A 15281-nucleotide genomic window follows, 5' to 3' on the forward strand; every position below is an offset into this window, starting at 1 on the left:
GTTCTCTCTTGACCTAACCTAAACTTCTGTTATTAGTTACTTTTCTTGCTGTTCTGACAAGACACCTGATAAAAAATGAAAGGAAGAACAGGCTTATTGCAGTTCGTAGTTCAAGAAGATTCATCCCATCATTGCAGGAAAGGCACGGCAGAAGAGGCCAGAGTCTGATTGGTCGCCCCGTATCCTCGGCTGGGAGGCAGAGGGCAAATGGGAAGCAGAGAAGAGCTATAAAATCTTAAAGCCTGCTCTCAGCCTCACTTCCTCCAGTGAGGCTCCACTTACTAAAGGATCTGCCACCTTTCAAACAAGTGCTAACAGCTGGGGACCAAGTGTTGAAACATAGGGATCTGTGGGGGACATTTCACTTCCAAACCACAACCATGTCCCTGATTACCAATTTTTTTTTTTTTTTTTTTTTTTTTACACATCACTCCTTTATTATACTGATCTGGAAAAGAAGATTTAGTATGCCCAAAACAAGTTCTGGACCCACACGGTAGGGTCAAGCAGCTGGAACATGATTCAGACAGCGAAAGACAAAACTGTGGACATGATCAAGGGGCACTTCACCTCTGCAAGACAAGGCAGAGGGGTCCTAACACACAGTAAGAGACACTCCTGTCCCTTGAGGACAAGGAGTTTATCCCACTTGATATGAGGAATGGCTTATTTTCTGGTGACCACATAGACTATTTCAATCACCACTAGAAACCTCAGAGGGGTTTTTGTGTACTGATAAATATGTATGTACTTCTGTTTTTGTAAAAGTAAATGTAACACATAGACTTGACAGGATTGATCCCAACCTTCGGGGGCCAGCAGCTCCTTTAGGCTCAGAGAGGAAGTGACTACAGCCCCAGTTACCTAACTGCAGAAGAGTGCAGGACAGGCTTCTCACTGGTCAGGCCACAGCATGGTTCCTCCCTGACCTCCTAAAGCAGACCCTTGTAAACAAAGGACTAAGAAACCTGTAATTACTACCTCTCAATTCTCCTGGGAAGAGGAACTGTCCCTGGATGTGGACCAAGAACCTGCACCCTAGAGGTGTTACTCTGACTAGATTCTATGAAGGGAGTGGGTACAGGGGATAAAATACTAAAAATGGGAGCCACGGGTTCCCATCTGCAGCTACAACTTAAACTTAAGATCCTAAACATGGAGTCAGTGACATGACGGGTGCTGGGAAGGGCGCAGGAGGCAGACAGGCAGGGAGGAGGGTCTCGGGGCAGAAGTCTGTCTGCGCGCTTTCACTTCTTGGCCTTGCCCTGCGCGGCCACAGCTTCCATGGCTTTCCGCACGGTCTCTTCATCTCCCAGGAACTGCATGGGTTTAACGGGCTTCAAGTTCTTGTCCAATTCATAGACAATGGGAATGCCAGTTGGCAGGTTCAGCTCCATGATGGCCTCTTCTGAGAGACCCTCCAGATGCTTGACGATCCCCCGAAGGCTGTTGCCATGGGCCGCAATCAGGACTCTCTTCCCCTCTTTGATCTGGGGGACAATCTCTTCATTCCAGAAGGGCAGTGCTCTGGCAATAGTGTCCTTCAGGCTCTCACAGGACGGCAGCTGGTCCTCAGTAAGGTCTGCATACCTGCGATCCTTACTGATGTTGCTGTAGAAGGGATGGTCAGGCTCCATTGGCGGTGGTGGGACATCGTAAGATCGCCTCCAGATCTTTACCTGTGCCTCACCATGCTTAGCAGCAGTTTCTGCTTTATTGAGACCAGTCAGACCTCCATAGTGTCGCTCATTGAGGCGCCAGGTCCTCACCACTGGCAGCCACATCTGGTCAATGGCATCCAGGACTGTTCAGAGGGTCCGGATTGCTCTCTTCTGCACGGAGGTGAAGCAGATGTCGAATTCACAGCCAGCATCTCGCAAAGCCTGTCCGCTGCGCTTTGCCTCCTCGTGGCCCGCCGGGCTCAGGTCGGCGTCGTACCAGCCACTGAAGCGGTTCTCCAGGTTCCAGGCGCTCTCGCTGTGCCGGATGAGGACCAGCTTGTAGGCGGCCATGGCGATAGGCAAGGGGATGCCCTGATTACCAATGTTAATCGGTGTCATTATATTTAACTTCATTAAATGTGATCTCACAGCCTTCCTAAGTGATCTATGTTTAGAGAATATGCTTTATGTAATACTGGAATTCCTGGGGGGTGAGCAGTTTCAGTGTGTGCTGGAAATTTCCGAAATCTTAAAAAGTAGAACATGGGGGTAGCTGATGCTAAGACCATCCCTGAGTGAAGACAGTGCGTCTTCTGTGTCACCAACCCCTTACTGCCAACTCCTGTGCTCCAGCCGCCGCAGTGCATCCTGAGCTCCAGCTGCCGCAGCGCATCCTGAGCTCCAGCTGCCGCAGCGCATCTTGAGCTCCAGCTGCCGCAGCGCATCTTGAGCTCCAGCTGCTGCAGCGCCTCCTGAGCTCCAGCTGCCGCAGCGCATCCTGAGCCCTGCCTGAACACAGCCTGTGAGGTCAAGTCCCGTTTCCCCACTACTGCAGCACAGCGTTGGGAGACGACATTCCTCATTCCTGCTAAGCTGTGAGTTCGTGATTAGGATGGAATATAAATACAGCTACATCTTAATCTATTTTTTTTTTAAAAAAAGATTTATTACTCAGGCTACCGCCCCATACTTCCCGTTCTCATGTACAAGTTCCTTCTCAGACCTTTGAAATGCTTCTCTACCGTAGTTGGGACCGTTTTCTCCTATGTTTCCACCCTGGGAAGGGGAGAGGTCCCCTATGTCTATGAAGGATGCTTTTGCAGTCTCTTATATCGAAGAAGGATGCTTTTGCAAGTTGCTTCTTTTCCTCTTCAGGCTGCCTTTTCTTAGGACTCCATGTATAATATAAGGGAGGTAGAGATGAAGGCAGCTTTGGCAAGACCTGGAGAGAAACTCCCGGTCCTTCCAGTTTCCTAGAGGAGCCACTCAACTAATTTTTTTTTGGATAACTGCAGAAGTCTTCACCAAGACTTCCTGTGTTAACTTTCTACCACTATGACAGAATACTTGAGGAAATCAGCTTACAGGAAGAAAGACTTATTTGGGTTCCTATTTCAGAGGTTTCTGTCCTTGGTCTTGTGGCTCCATTGTTCCAAGGAAGAAGGTCACGATGGGGAGGGTGTGTGTGTGGCAGAGCAGAGCTGTTCACCCCTTCACGGTGTCAGGAAAGAAGGGCGGGTGGAGACCAAGTGTAGCCTTCAAGGACAGGTGCCAGTGACCTACTTCCTCCAGCTGACCTTACCTCCTCCAGTTTCTAGCACCTTTCAGTTGCTCATAAACCTCTGGACCCTTCAGTGGGATTAATCCATTAATGAGATCAGAGCCTTCATGATCAAACTGCCTTCCAAAGGTCCCCTTCTGATCATGATTGCCTTGGGGTCCAAGCTTTTGATGCACCAATGTTGGGAGCATTTCAGCCCCCAGAGCTCTTGCTGTCTCCGAACTTCTAGGCACAACAGAGGCAGGTGTGGCACACCTCATCTTCATGATCCACTCCTTACAAAACAGATCCAAACAGACCTCAGCAGTCAGCAGTGACTCACTGTGTCAGACCCTGGGGCATGCATGTCTTTCCGTCATTCATTCTGCTCGGGACTTCCCTGTTTTCAGATACAGTCTCTACTTCCGCCAACCTTTCTCTTCCAGAATGTTTTCTTTTGGATCTTTACTTCTAAGAGATCAGAGGCGGCTCAGAAAGTCTCTCTTCCACCCTGCCCTTCCGACATTCTTAAACTGAAGGTCACCAAGCAACCTGTTCTCCTGACCGTACAGCGCTGTTTTTTTTGCCTCTGATGACTGCGTTGCTCTCCACTGACTGTCCTGGCTTGTCAACTGCCTGGTGGAGCACGGTGGCTGGTGACACTGTATTTGGACTCTTTCTGCACCCTGGCTCATCAGTTCTGGGCTTTGTGGGCTTAACCTTAATTCCTAATGCTCCTCAGTAAAACAAGGATGAGGTGATGTCTTTGCCTTGTGTTTATTGTGAAGCTTACACGGGCTACCTCTTCTCTGGCATATAAAAGGTCAGCTATACATTCTATAAATACTTATTGTGTGACAGGCCCTGAAGATCTTATGTCGAACATCCAAGACATTGCCTTTCTATTTTAATAATGATGAAACACAATAAAGAATAATAAAAATCCTAAAACTATCTACTAACTGTCTGCCAATCACTGTTCCAAGAATTTTAATGGTTGCTAGATCTTTTCCTTTACAAAATTTTGAGTTATACATAGTCATCATCTGTTTACAGATATGAAATGAAACAATCAGTATCTACACCAGGTCAAACAGCTAGGACCGCACTGGCAGGGTCAGGGAACAAAGCCCGGAGGAGAGAAGAGAGCCAGGGCTCCTAGCACAGGAGGATGAAGGGCTCTGAGAAGGTCCCCTGGAGTTGAGGGGGCTTGTGGCAGGCAGAAGGCGAAGCAAAGGCGGACTTCTGCAGCAGGAATGAAATAAGATTGTACAAAGCAGCTCGAATGATGGTCCAGCCGGGACTAGCAGCCATTAAGGGCTGCCAGGTGAATCTGAACAGCTATGAAGGCTGACTATCGCACGTGCTGTTTGTTCTGGCCGTTCCGGACACACACTGTGCTCTTCCCATTTTCCTGGGATGCTGGGATTGTGTATCTTGTTCAGTCTTGTATGTAATCACAGGACTTGGTAGAACATGGGCCTGCCTCCTTAAGACGCTGGTCATTCTCAAGAGACCAAATCTTGCAGCCCGAAGAGATCAAGCCCTGCCCCCATGCAGTTCTTTCTGGGACATAGTTAACGCATGCCTTATGGTGACTTTTGAAGCCTAGCTCTTCCATGCTCTTTGACATGCGATCTATGTTAGTGATGGGACACTTCCTGCAGCCCCCCCCCCCTTCTGAAGATCGGTTATTTCCTTTGTCCTTGGGATTGCTCAGGGCCTTGTTCCCAGGGATTTTCACTAGTCTCCTCTGCCTGCATCCTCTCTCTTTGATGGCTCTGTAGACCAGGTGGGCCTTGAACTCACAGAGATCGACTTGCCTCTGCCTCTGGAGTGTTGGAATTAAGGCAAGGTAATGAAGTTCCTCTACAGGTTTTGAAAGGAAGCCTCTCCTTCCTTTTAAAGCCCTCATCGTGTTTGACTCTCATGCATGTTCTATAACTTTCTATCTAAGCCTCTCCCTCCTACCTCAAGGCCTGATCATGGCCTGGAGGCCCTGTCTTAATCACCACTGCTTTTCTGGAGGGGATTGTACCTCAGCCTTTTCTTCCTTGGACCAACCACTGCTGCTCTCTTATTACCATTATTATATTTTATATCACTGCATTTATGGCTTTGTTAGCAGAAATTTAGTCCTTTTGATGCTTTGGATTTAGAATTTCAGTTTAATTGGGCAGACCTCGGGCTGTGGAGAACCAGCTTTTCAGCCAGCTCTGCCACTTAGTAGCACCTGTGGGCAGCTGGCTTTGTGTTTTGAATCTGTTCCCACATTTGTCAACTGCAGAAAGGAGCTTTTCCTTCAAAGAACGTGGTCATGATTATGGGAGTAACACATATAAAACAGCAGACATTTACACACACATACACACATATACTTTATAACATTTCTGTACTCTGATGTCTTGCCCTTAGACTGTATAAATTGACAAAATGGCTGTTCCCTGGTATGATTAGGGAGAAGGTTTTTATTTTAGATATGAGAGGGAGCAGCCAGAGGCATCTGGAAGAGTCCAGCGCAGAGAAAGAAAGCAGTAGACTGAACATGGCTAGCGGACTGTGCCTGGCCATGAGAGAAGCAGGAGCAGAGAGAAAGGCTGGGCTTGGGTTGGGGCGGAGGGGCCTGGAGAGAGGAAGACCTGAGGAGGACAGAGAGAGAACCCATTGAACACGGCAGGGCTATAAGGAGAATGAGTGCTGTGGGGAGGGAAGCCCATGCGGTCCAGGAAGTTTAGGGTAGGGAAAGAGGTGAGAGGGGCTAGGATGCTAGTGTGGACTTTCAAATGTGTAGCAGGTCCTTGTGATACAAAGGGAGCCCGGAGGCCAGCAGGCCCTTAGGTAAGCTAATAGATACCGTATAGCCATTTGTCCTTTCTGTCTGTTGGAATTTGGGGAAATGGAATTTTCTTTGGACCTGACATAGACCTATCCACCAATAACTCCCCAGAAAATTTTATTTCCATTTCTTAAATTCCTTAGATAATGTCCAGAGACAAAATTCCTCCAACTATGTTAGGCCCCATGGAAGCTTGCAATTGACATGCCCTTGGCCTGTTGCCACTTCTTTGCAGGGGATAACCTTGTCGATGAGCCACAGTTTCAGAGCATTCTTTTTTTTGGGGGGGGGATTTTTTGAGATTTTTTTTGGTTTCTCCGTAGCTTTTTGGAACTAGCTCTTGTAGACCAGGCTGGCCTCGAACTCACAGAGATCTGCCTGCCTCTGCCTCCCGAGTGCTGGGATTAAAGGCGTGCACCACCACCGCCCAGCCCTCAGAGCATTCTTGTTTCAAGGATGACCTGTGTCTCTGTCTGTGTGTCTTTGGGTGTTTAAATCTCTAGACCCTCTCCTGGCTCGCGAATGGTCCTGTAGTGCAGGCACCGCAATACAGTAGTATCATACTGTCACGTAGTACAGGTAGGTGCTATAGTTAATAAGAAGCCTGAGATAATAGGTCAACCAATTTATAATTAGTGTAGACCTCTGTGTATTTCTTTGGGGTTGAACGGCTGCGGGACCAGGCGGGACAGAAACCTCGGTCAACAGTTAGGGGTTATGATGGTTTAGTAAAGTGATGGTTGCAGATTCTCCTCCAAGACCAATGACTTCAGTAACCTTCGCTAGTTGGCTAGGTTTCCATACTGGGCATGGTTTCCCTTTTTTTTGAGCAGGTCTTAAGTCCCATTAGAGAGATGTTGGTTACTGTCAAGGTATGTGCGCCACCTATGCCATGTTGGTTGTTGTGATTCATAGACATCATGGTTGGGTAGGACCGTTGGTTTCTTTACCTTTTTGGAAGCTTGCATGGTACCTTTTGATACCATCAAAGCCAGTCCTCAGAGATGAGGCTTTCAGGTCAGTTCCAGCTCAGGGTCCTCCGAGCCCTGTGTCTAAAATGCATGGTGTCATCAGCAATAGGGACTCACCTTCTTTCTCTGGGGCACCCAAGGCAATAGCAACAATATGTGATGTTTTGTGGAGTCTCTTGGACAACCGGTCAGACTGTTCTATCAGAGCAACTGAAACCAAACTAGAACAGCAGCCGACTTGGCATCACAGGGAAATTGGTAGAACCCATCAATCAAAGAAGAGCTAGGCTCTGTCCTTTTCCTATGCTCAGATGGAGCCCATTGAAGCAGGCAGTGTGATTTGACCTGCCCCTGCCAAGAGATTTTGGGATCCCCTAATAGATGAATGATTATTTTAGTTCTCGGTTAGTTCTTCAGTGATAGCATTACCCAGGGTACCCTCTAATGGGAGGATCCCCAATTCTTACTCATTGGTCGGTGGTATTGTTTGGATCCAAAATGTCCTCTAATAATCCAGATGTTAGAGGTTTGGTTGTATGGTGACATGATTCGGAGCTGGTGGAATGTTTTAGGTGCGGGACTTAGTGGAAGGTCTTTCGGTCCTTGGGGTCCTTGAAGGGGAGGACAGGACTTTGGTCCTCCTTTTGCTCTCTCTTCCCTAGCCATGAGGGGAGTGGCTTCACTTCACTTTATGCTCTTCCATGATGGCCCACTTTTCACACACCCTGAAGCAATGGCCATGGATTGAATCTGCCAAAATCTTGAGTCCAGGTAAGTCTTTTCTCCCCATAATCTGGTTATCTCTGGTGATGCTAAGTTGACCAACAGCCCTGCTTCTAACGTCTAAAGGAACTTGGGCATTTCTCCTTTTTAGCTTGTGACCTAAATCCTAAAATGCATTCCCTGTTCTTTCTTAACCTTGGTGATGAGTCACCTAGAGCATATGACACCCCCTATTCCCCAAGTCCCAGCTAAACTTTGCTGCCCTGTGAGGAATTTCAGGGTGCGTGTGATATGCAGAATGGCAATTTGCAGGCATACTCCAGATCTCAGAGGGCACTGCATTCATTTCCCAACCTGGCCAATAAGTCTGCCTAGCATCAGTACCGGGGAGAAACTGAGGCAAGCTTCTCTGTGGCCACTATTTTACACTGGTTCCTTCTCCTGGATCCGCACTTGGAAACTTGTAGTGTTTTCTTCAGCTAGAGTCTTGGAGGACAAATTCCATTGGTGTTCCAGTTTTTTCTCATTTAACTTAAACGACACACCTTTGCTCTGCAGCATTCTTTGACTTATCTTTCACTCAAAATAAATTTACATTAAGAAAACACCATGGTTCAGTCATTATAAAAAATTGGGAAAATCCACAATATTAGTTGGTCCTGAGTACTTATCTAGCCACAGAGCAATTGCCCTGTAAGCATCCCTGGGACTGAATGATGTTTTGTCCTGGGCTATTTACTTCTCAGAGATGCAGCCCAGTCTCACAAAAGACGCATTCAGACTTGCAAGTACTTCTGGGGCCAAGGTAGGAGACTGTTTTCGTTATCCTTCCAAATGCAGGTAGAAGCTGGGCTCTGATTGACCAAAGCTCAACCAGATCTGTCACCTGCCAGATTAACTGTGATAGAATGAGTGGGCTTTGACAGTGCCCGGTGCCAGCTGGCTTCTGGCACTGTAATTGTGGGCCAAGGCATTGACAGTTGTTATGTTTACTCAAACAGACCAATATAGTACACTCTGGCTTGGACACTGCTGGGGGCAGAGACTATGATTCACTTAATTTTGCATTCCTGAACTTGGTCCTGATGGGTAGATGGTCTTCAGTAAATACTTGCTCAATGAACCTGTCAGTCCTGGAATTTCCAGAAAAACCATTTCCACTATTTTGACCAAATTTAGGCAAACTTTTATTAAATTTTTAAGTAATGACCAAGATGGAATTTGGTAAGGACCATTATCTGGAAATTTTCCAGCTAAGTGTCCTGAGATACGGTTGGTGGGGCTTATACGGACAAAATCCATAGGCCACTGTACTTTCCTATGAAGCTTTGTTGTTATTTTTGCAGAACTACAGCTTCTAGAATCCCAGGCAGTTACCTGGTCCTTGGGCAGGTATTATATCTCAAGAACTACAATTCTCAGAATTCCAGGAAGTTACATGGTGTTTGGGCAGGTAGTGCTTACAGGCTGATTTCGGAATCAACCTGTAATAATAGAATCAATCAACATTAGGACAATATATGTATAATATATATGAAACAATATATGTTTCATAAAAAACATTATTGGTTTTTTTTCTCTTTGAAGGATAGACACAAGACAGCTGTAGTGTGTTTTGAAAACCTAAAACCATTACAGCTTGAGGAGATATTGTTCATCATGCTTCTGAGAAGATGGGCTCAGCTGGTCGCCTTGGGGCATCACAACCAAATGCATGCCCGGGAGACAACAATAATGGAGACTTCTTTGATTTCACAGCTTGGTAGCCGCTGCTTCTCCCCTTGGTGTGCAGCACCTTGAAGTATCACTGTTCTTACTGGGTGAGGGTTGCCCCTGTGTCCTGTATGACACAAAGTTAATGAACAGTGTTTTTTAAATGCCAGGTTGGTCAGTCAGAATTTACTGTGCAGACGCACCTTGTGACTTCCAGGAGAAGAGCATCACTTATGACGCCTCCCTGACACCTATGACCATGGAGTCCCTGGGAAGGAGACACTCTGGGGCTGCTTTTCCACAGCACTGGCGGGCCAGGGGACATCGGAACTGACAGATGCTCAGGAAAACCCGACCCTTCCTCTCCTACCACACTAAGGGTGAATTATGCCTTTGTGATCATAACATTTAATGGGATCCAGAAAAAGCTCCTGTGCAAAAGGTTGCAAGCTGCTACACCCTACCGATTTCTTAGTTTCTTTCCAACCTTCAAGTCCTATGATGCTTGCATAATTAGGTGAATTCACTTCTCTAGACACTGAACACATTTTTCCTGCTTTTCCTTTTCTTCAGTCACTTGCTAACATCTACACACACACACACACCACACACACACACACACCACACACACACACACCTTTGCACACACACTGTCTTTTCTGGAGTGAATTATTTAAAATAACTGGCTGAATGAATCTCTGCTCACTGGATCTCCAGCATTTAAGTCTCACTTAGTCTCTGACTATACTTTTTATTTGAGTTAAAAGCAAACAAGCAACACTTCCAGCAGAGAGATGACTTGAGGCTGCAGAGGGTTGTTTTAGAACCTTTTTTCTTCCTCTGCAGTCAGAAACAGGGCAGATGAACACGGCACAAAACAGAAGCATTTACCCACTCCAGACTGGGGGAAAAAAAGAAAAGCTCCTGTTGCTTGTCTTGACTTATGCTAAATTTATCGTGGCTTTCACACCAAAACCACCTCAGCCTCAAAAGAAAAAAAAAAGTGACAGGTTTCCACTTACGTGAGGAAGCTGACAGTTACCTCCCAGGATAGTGTGCCGGTTGGGGCTTAGCTGACAGTGGAGATCTTACGTGAGGAAATGGATACACCTGAGGAGACTTTTGCCCTCATGTTGCAGGGTGGTAACCACCCCCCACCTCTAGAGCCTTGGCTCCACAGTGTGAGGGTGTCTGTGGTTGGCAGTGGCTTACTCTAAACTTGGGGTGGTGGGAGGAAATGCTTGCTCTTTGTTAGAAGGCACCCCTCCCCCATCTCTGCTCCACAGCCAAGCCTCCTGTCTCTTTGCACTGGGTGTTGCTTTTTTATCCTTAAAATTACCATGCTGCTCAACGTCGTCACTTAACTCAGAAGCTCCTTAATTCTCTGAGATGGCAGCAGCTGAGCCAAAATGGGTGCTATGTTGAAACGCCCATCCAGGGTCAGGACATCCGGAGCAGTCAACTTTTCAATGTTGGGCAAAGACTGCACGTGTGCCTTGTTATAGGACAGCGAGGAAGTCTGATCAATTGAAGGGAAATTAAAAATTAACGTTCTTTTGTTTGCTTGACTATCACCTTTAAGTATGTCAATACCCAGGGCCTGTGCCAGTAACCTGGTTGGAGGCTGGTCCCATAGTATGTTTGAAGCCCGGTGTGGGAAGACAGGGCTGAGAGCAGCTAGGCAGGCCTGGGACTAAATATGTCTGGGACATGGACAGTCCCAAAGTACTTACATGTTCCTTTCTGGGGCTGGTGTTTGTGCTGCTGGCATGCACGGTTTGAGCGGACCCAGGGCCTAGGGATGGCATGCCTGCCCAGTGGTTATCTCCAAAGGAGACCAAGGACACTAACTGACAGCTGCCTCTTTCCTTCGCTCTTTTTCTGCACCTCTTCCTCTCCGCGGAGCAAGATGGCAGTTGGAGGTATAAGGGACCTGGCTAGAAATGAGAGTGGTGTGTTTATAGGAGACACAATAACCAGACAAAATTTAGGGGTGGCTTGTTCCCACTAACCCCTTTCCTTTTTGGCAGTGTGTGCGAATGTACCTGGGAAGTACACTTAAATGTATGTACCTGTTAAATGAGCGCTGTTGTAGTTAGGGTTTCCATTTGCTATGATGAAACCCCATGACAAAAATGCCTTGGTGAGGGGAGGGTTTATTGCAGCCTATAGCAGTCGTTCATCATCTGGGAAATATGGGTGAGGATCTGGAGGCAAGAACTTAATCAGAAGCCTTGAAAGAATGCTGCCTGCCAGCTTGCTCCGCATGGTACACTCAGTCTGATTTGTTATATCATCCAGGACCACTTTCCCAGAGGTGGGACCACCTTCAGTGAGCTGGGCTCACCCACATCAATCATCAACTAAGAAAATGCCCCATAGGCTTGACCACAAGCCCATCTGGTGGGGCCATTTTCTCAGTTGAGGTTCCCTTTTCCCAGGTGACTCTAGATAGAGCCAAGTTGGCATAAAACTGTCCAGCATAGCTGTAAATAGAAGTTCCCAAATTCTACAAGGAGACTGGAGAGACGGCTCAGCCGTTAAAAGCACTGACTGATCTTCCAGGGGAACTGGGTTCAATTCCCAGCACCCACATGGTGCCTCATAACTGACTGTAACTCCAGGATCCAACACCCTCACACAGACATACATACAGGCAAAATACCAATAAAATAAAAATAAATTTAAAAAATTCTACAAGGCCAAGTGACTGAATTTCATGATTGTGGAGAGTTAAGCACTGTAGACCAGAGCCAGTTTACCTTGGGCTATTTTAGTCCCTTTGAAAGCAATTCATCACTCACCCCATGTCTGACCAACACCCTTGTAACTCTCAAAGCTTTCAAGTATTTTTAGCAGATCACTAGCGTCCACCAGTCTAAACGCTAAGGCGTCATCGGGGAGCACCGGAGACCGATAGCAGCGTTTCCTCATCTTTGCGGTCACCCCATCAACCTGTGGCTCCACCAGTATACGTAGGAAATGACTTGTTTTGTGACTAAAGACTCTCGGGTAAGCTCTTCTGCAGGGAACGAGTTTTCCACAGCAGCCTGAACCCGTGTTCCAGGACCGCGATCACCCACATTTGACTCCATCAATCATTCCTACTCCCTTTGAGGTGGGAGTTGGAGGAGTTTCGTTGGTTTTCTCATTGATGGCACAGTTATTGGTCTATGGCTACTCAAGAAACACTTGAATTAGAGAAAAATGAACGAATGGGCAAAGCTCATGTAAGACTCAGAACAAAAGAATATGAATTTTAATTTGCAGTCAATCAATTGCATGAGTTGTTGATCCCTGTCTCTACTACTTTCTCCTTTCCTGTTTTTATTACTTTTTTCTCTCTGTGCACATGTGTATTATAGTGATCCTAAACAAGAGTGGTGATGTGGGTGTTAAAGGGTGTGTGTGCGTGTGTGCATGTATGACTTGTCCCCTGGAGATGCTTAGCTATGTTTTGGCTGTCATATCTCAGGGAATGTTATTGGTATCTAGTGAATAGAGACCAGATATACAACTAATCATCCTACAACATTGAAATATCTTGATCAAAATGTCTGTAGTGAAGGACTAAGAAATAATCATATAAATGATGGTATAAGAGAATGTTGCCAAATTGTTCATGGTGACAACTTATGCAGAGGAAGGTGGAAGAGGGTTTTGAAAAATGATTTTCTTACCAAATTTAGTCACTTATTTGCTATTAGAATTCTTTTTTGGACAGAGTTTGTATGTGGCCTGGAACTTAAGATCTATTTGTCTGCTTCAACTTCTGGGGGGTTGGAATTACAGGAATGTGTTACCATGCCCAGCTTCTGGAATTTATTAATTTTTACTTTATGTGCATGTGGTGGTTTAAGTGAGTATGGCCCTCATAGGCTCATATATTTGAATGCTTAGTCACCAGGGACTGGAACTCTTTGATAGGATTAGAAGGATTAGGGGGTGTGGTCTTGTTGCAGGAAATGTGTCATTGGGGGTTGGCTTTGAGGTTTCAAAAGCCTGTGTCAAGCCCAGTCTCTGTCTTTTGCTTACAGATCAGGATGTAGCTCTCAGCTAGTGCTCCAAAACCTCTCAGCCTGGCTGCTGCCCACCATAATAGTAACGGACTAAGCTTCTGAAACTGTAAGTAAGCCACCAATTAAATGCATTCCTTTATAAGAACTGCCTTGGTTGCTCTTTCTTTTCAACGCGGTGACCGAGTGGGTTGCAGACGCCAACATACAGATCTTTGAGAAGATCCTGACGGGCAAGACCATCACTCTTGAGGTCGAGCCCAGTGACACCATCGAGAATGTCAAGGCCAAGATCCAAGACAAGGAAGGCATCCCACCTGACCAGCAGAGGCTGATATTTGCTGGCAAGTAGCTGGAGGATGTCCGGACCCTGTCGGACTACAACATCCAGAAAGAGTCCACTTTGCACCTGGTGCTTCGTCTGCGTGGTGGCATCATCGAGCCGTCCCTTCGTCAGCTTGCCCAGAAGTACAACTGTGACAAGATGATCTGCCGCAAGTGCTATGCATGCCTGCACCCCTGTGTAGTCAACTGCCGCAAGAAGAAGTGCGGCCACACCAACAACCTGCGCCCCAAGAAGAAGGTCAAATAAAGCTGGGGCCATAACTGGCCCATGTCCTTGGGACCAAATAAAGTCCCCTTCCATCGACTGGAGCAGTAAAAAAAAAAAAAAAAAAAGAACTGCCTTGGTCAAGCTGTCTCTTCACAGCAATAGAACAGTGACTAAGGCATTGTATGAGTGTTTGCCTACATATATGTACCTCTACCATAAATACGCAGTTTATGTTTATGGAGGTCAGATCCTATGGAACTGGAGTTACAGATCGTTGTACGCCACCATGTGGGTCTTTTGGAAGAACAAGTGTTTTTAATCACTGGGCAATCTCTCTAGCCCCCAGATCTAGAATTAAAAACAAACAACAAAACCCACCAGTGAATTAGAAAGCTATGAAAACCAGCTGGCTACTGAGTAAACAGGTATTATTAGGATCCTAGCATAGAGTAATGAGAAAAGGTGAGTGCTGATCACAACAGCAGAACTGAGCAGACAAGTTCTCATTCAGTGGGGCAGAAAGTCTCGATGTTTGCTGGAATATTGCTTTTCTTTTTTAATTAAAAAGAAAAAGCACTTGGGGCACTGTAATTACTGAGCATGTTGGTTCCAAAGCACAGTTAACAGCACCTTGTCTTTGAAGGAGGAAGCCAGATCTAGACAGGAGAAACTCTCGTCTGGGTCTGCCCTCTAGAACAGCCTCCCTTCTATCTCACCTATTTTGACCCAGCCCCGGCCCTCAGGGAGCAGAGTCTCAGAGGAGGATGTGGTCCAAAGGAGAAGATATTGCTGGAACCCTGTGCTTGTGCTGAAATCGCTCTAGAAACATCCGCATTCACACCTTCCCTTTCCGGAAGAGGGAATGAGGCCCAGGAAGGTTAAGTTTGCCTGAGACTACACAAACAGCTCATGTCAGAGTAGGGCTGAAGGCCAGGTCTCTGCCCCGAGGTTCTGGAGTATGCCGTTGCTCCAGGATGTCCGTTCTTCTCCTTTGCCACCAGAGCAGCTAACAGATCACTTGCTAGGCAGGACCTGGACTTGGTCCACGTTGCTAGACTATAGTTTCTACCCCTGGAAATTCAAATGGAGCCTGAGGTGTTTCCATCAGTAACCCACACAGCAGCCCAGCCTGAACCAAACAGAACATGTTTGGTTGCTATGGGAAGCAAGCCAGGGAGGTCTGGAGCTGGTTGTGAGGGGAAACTACACAGACCTAAACTCACGTTTGGCAGGTTGGGTCCATGGATGGGCCAGTGCCAGAATGAACA

At 46.7% G+C, this 15281-nt stretch overlaps 2 pseudogenes; one reads left to right on the plus strand and one right to left on the minus strand.

Annotated features, from left to right (window-relative positions):
- Positions 1-429: 429 nt before the first annotated feature.
- Positions 430-2012, minus strand: LOC130879800 (phosphoglycerate mutase 1-like; annotated as a pseudogene).
- A 10605-nt stretch (positions 2013-12617) lies between these two features.
- Positions 12618-14113, plus strand: LOC130879274 (ubiquitin-60S ribosomal protein L40-like; annotated as a pseudogene).
- The last annotated feature ends 1168 nt before the right edge of the window (positions 14114-15281 follow it).

Source organism: Chionomys nivalis, chromosome 8, assembly GCF_950005125.1.
Source record: "Chionomys nivalis chromosome 8, mChiNiv1.1, whole genome shotgun sequence".
Taxonomy (NCBI): domain Eukaryota; kingdom Metazoa; phylum Chordata; class Mammalia; order Rodentia; family Cricetidae; genus Chionomys; species Chionomys nivalis.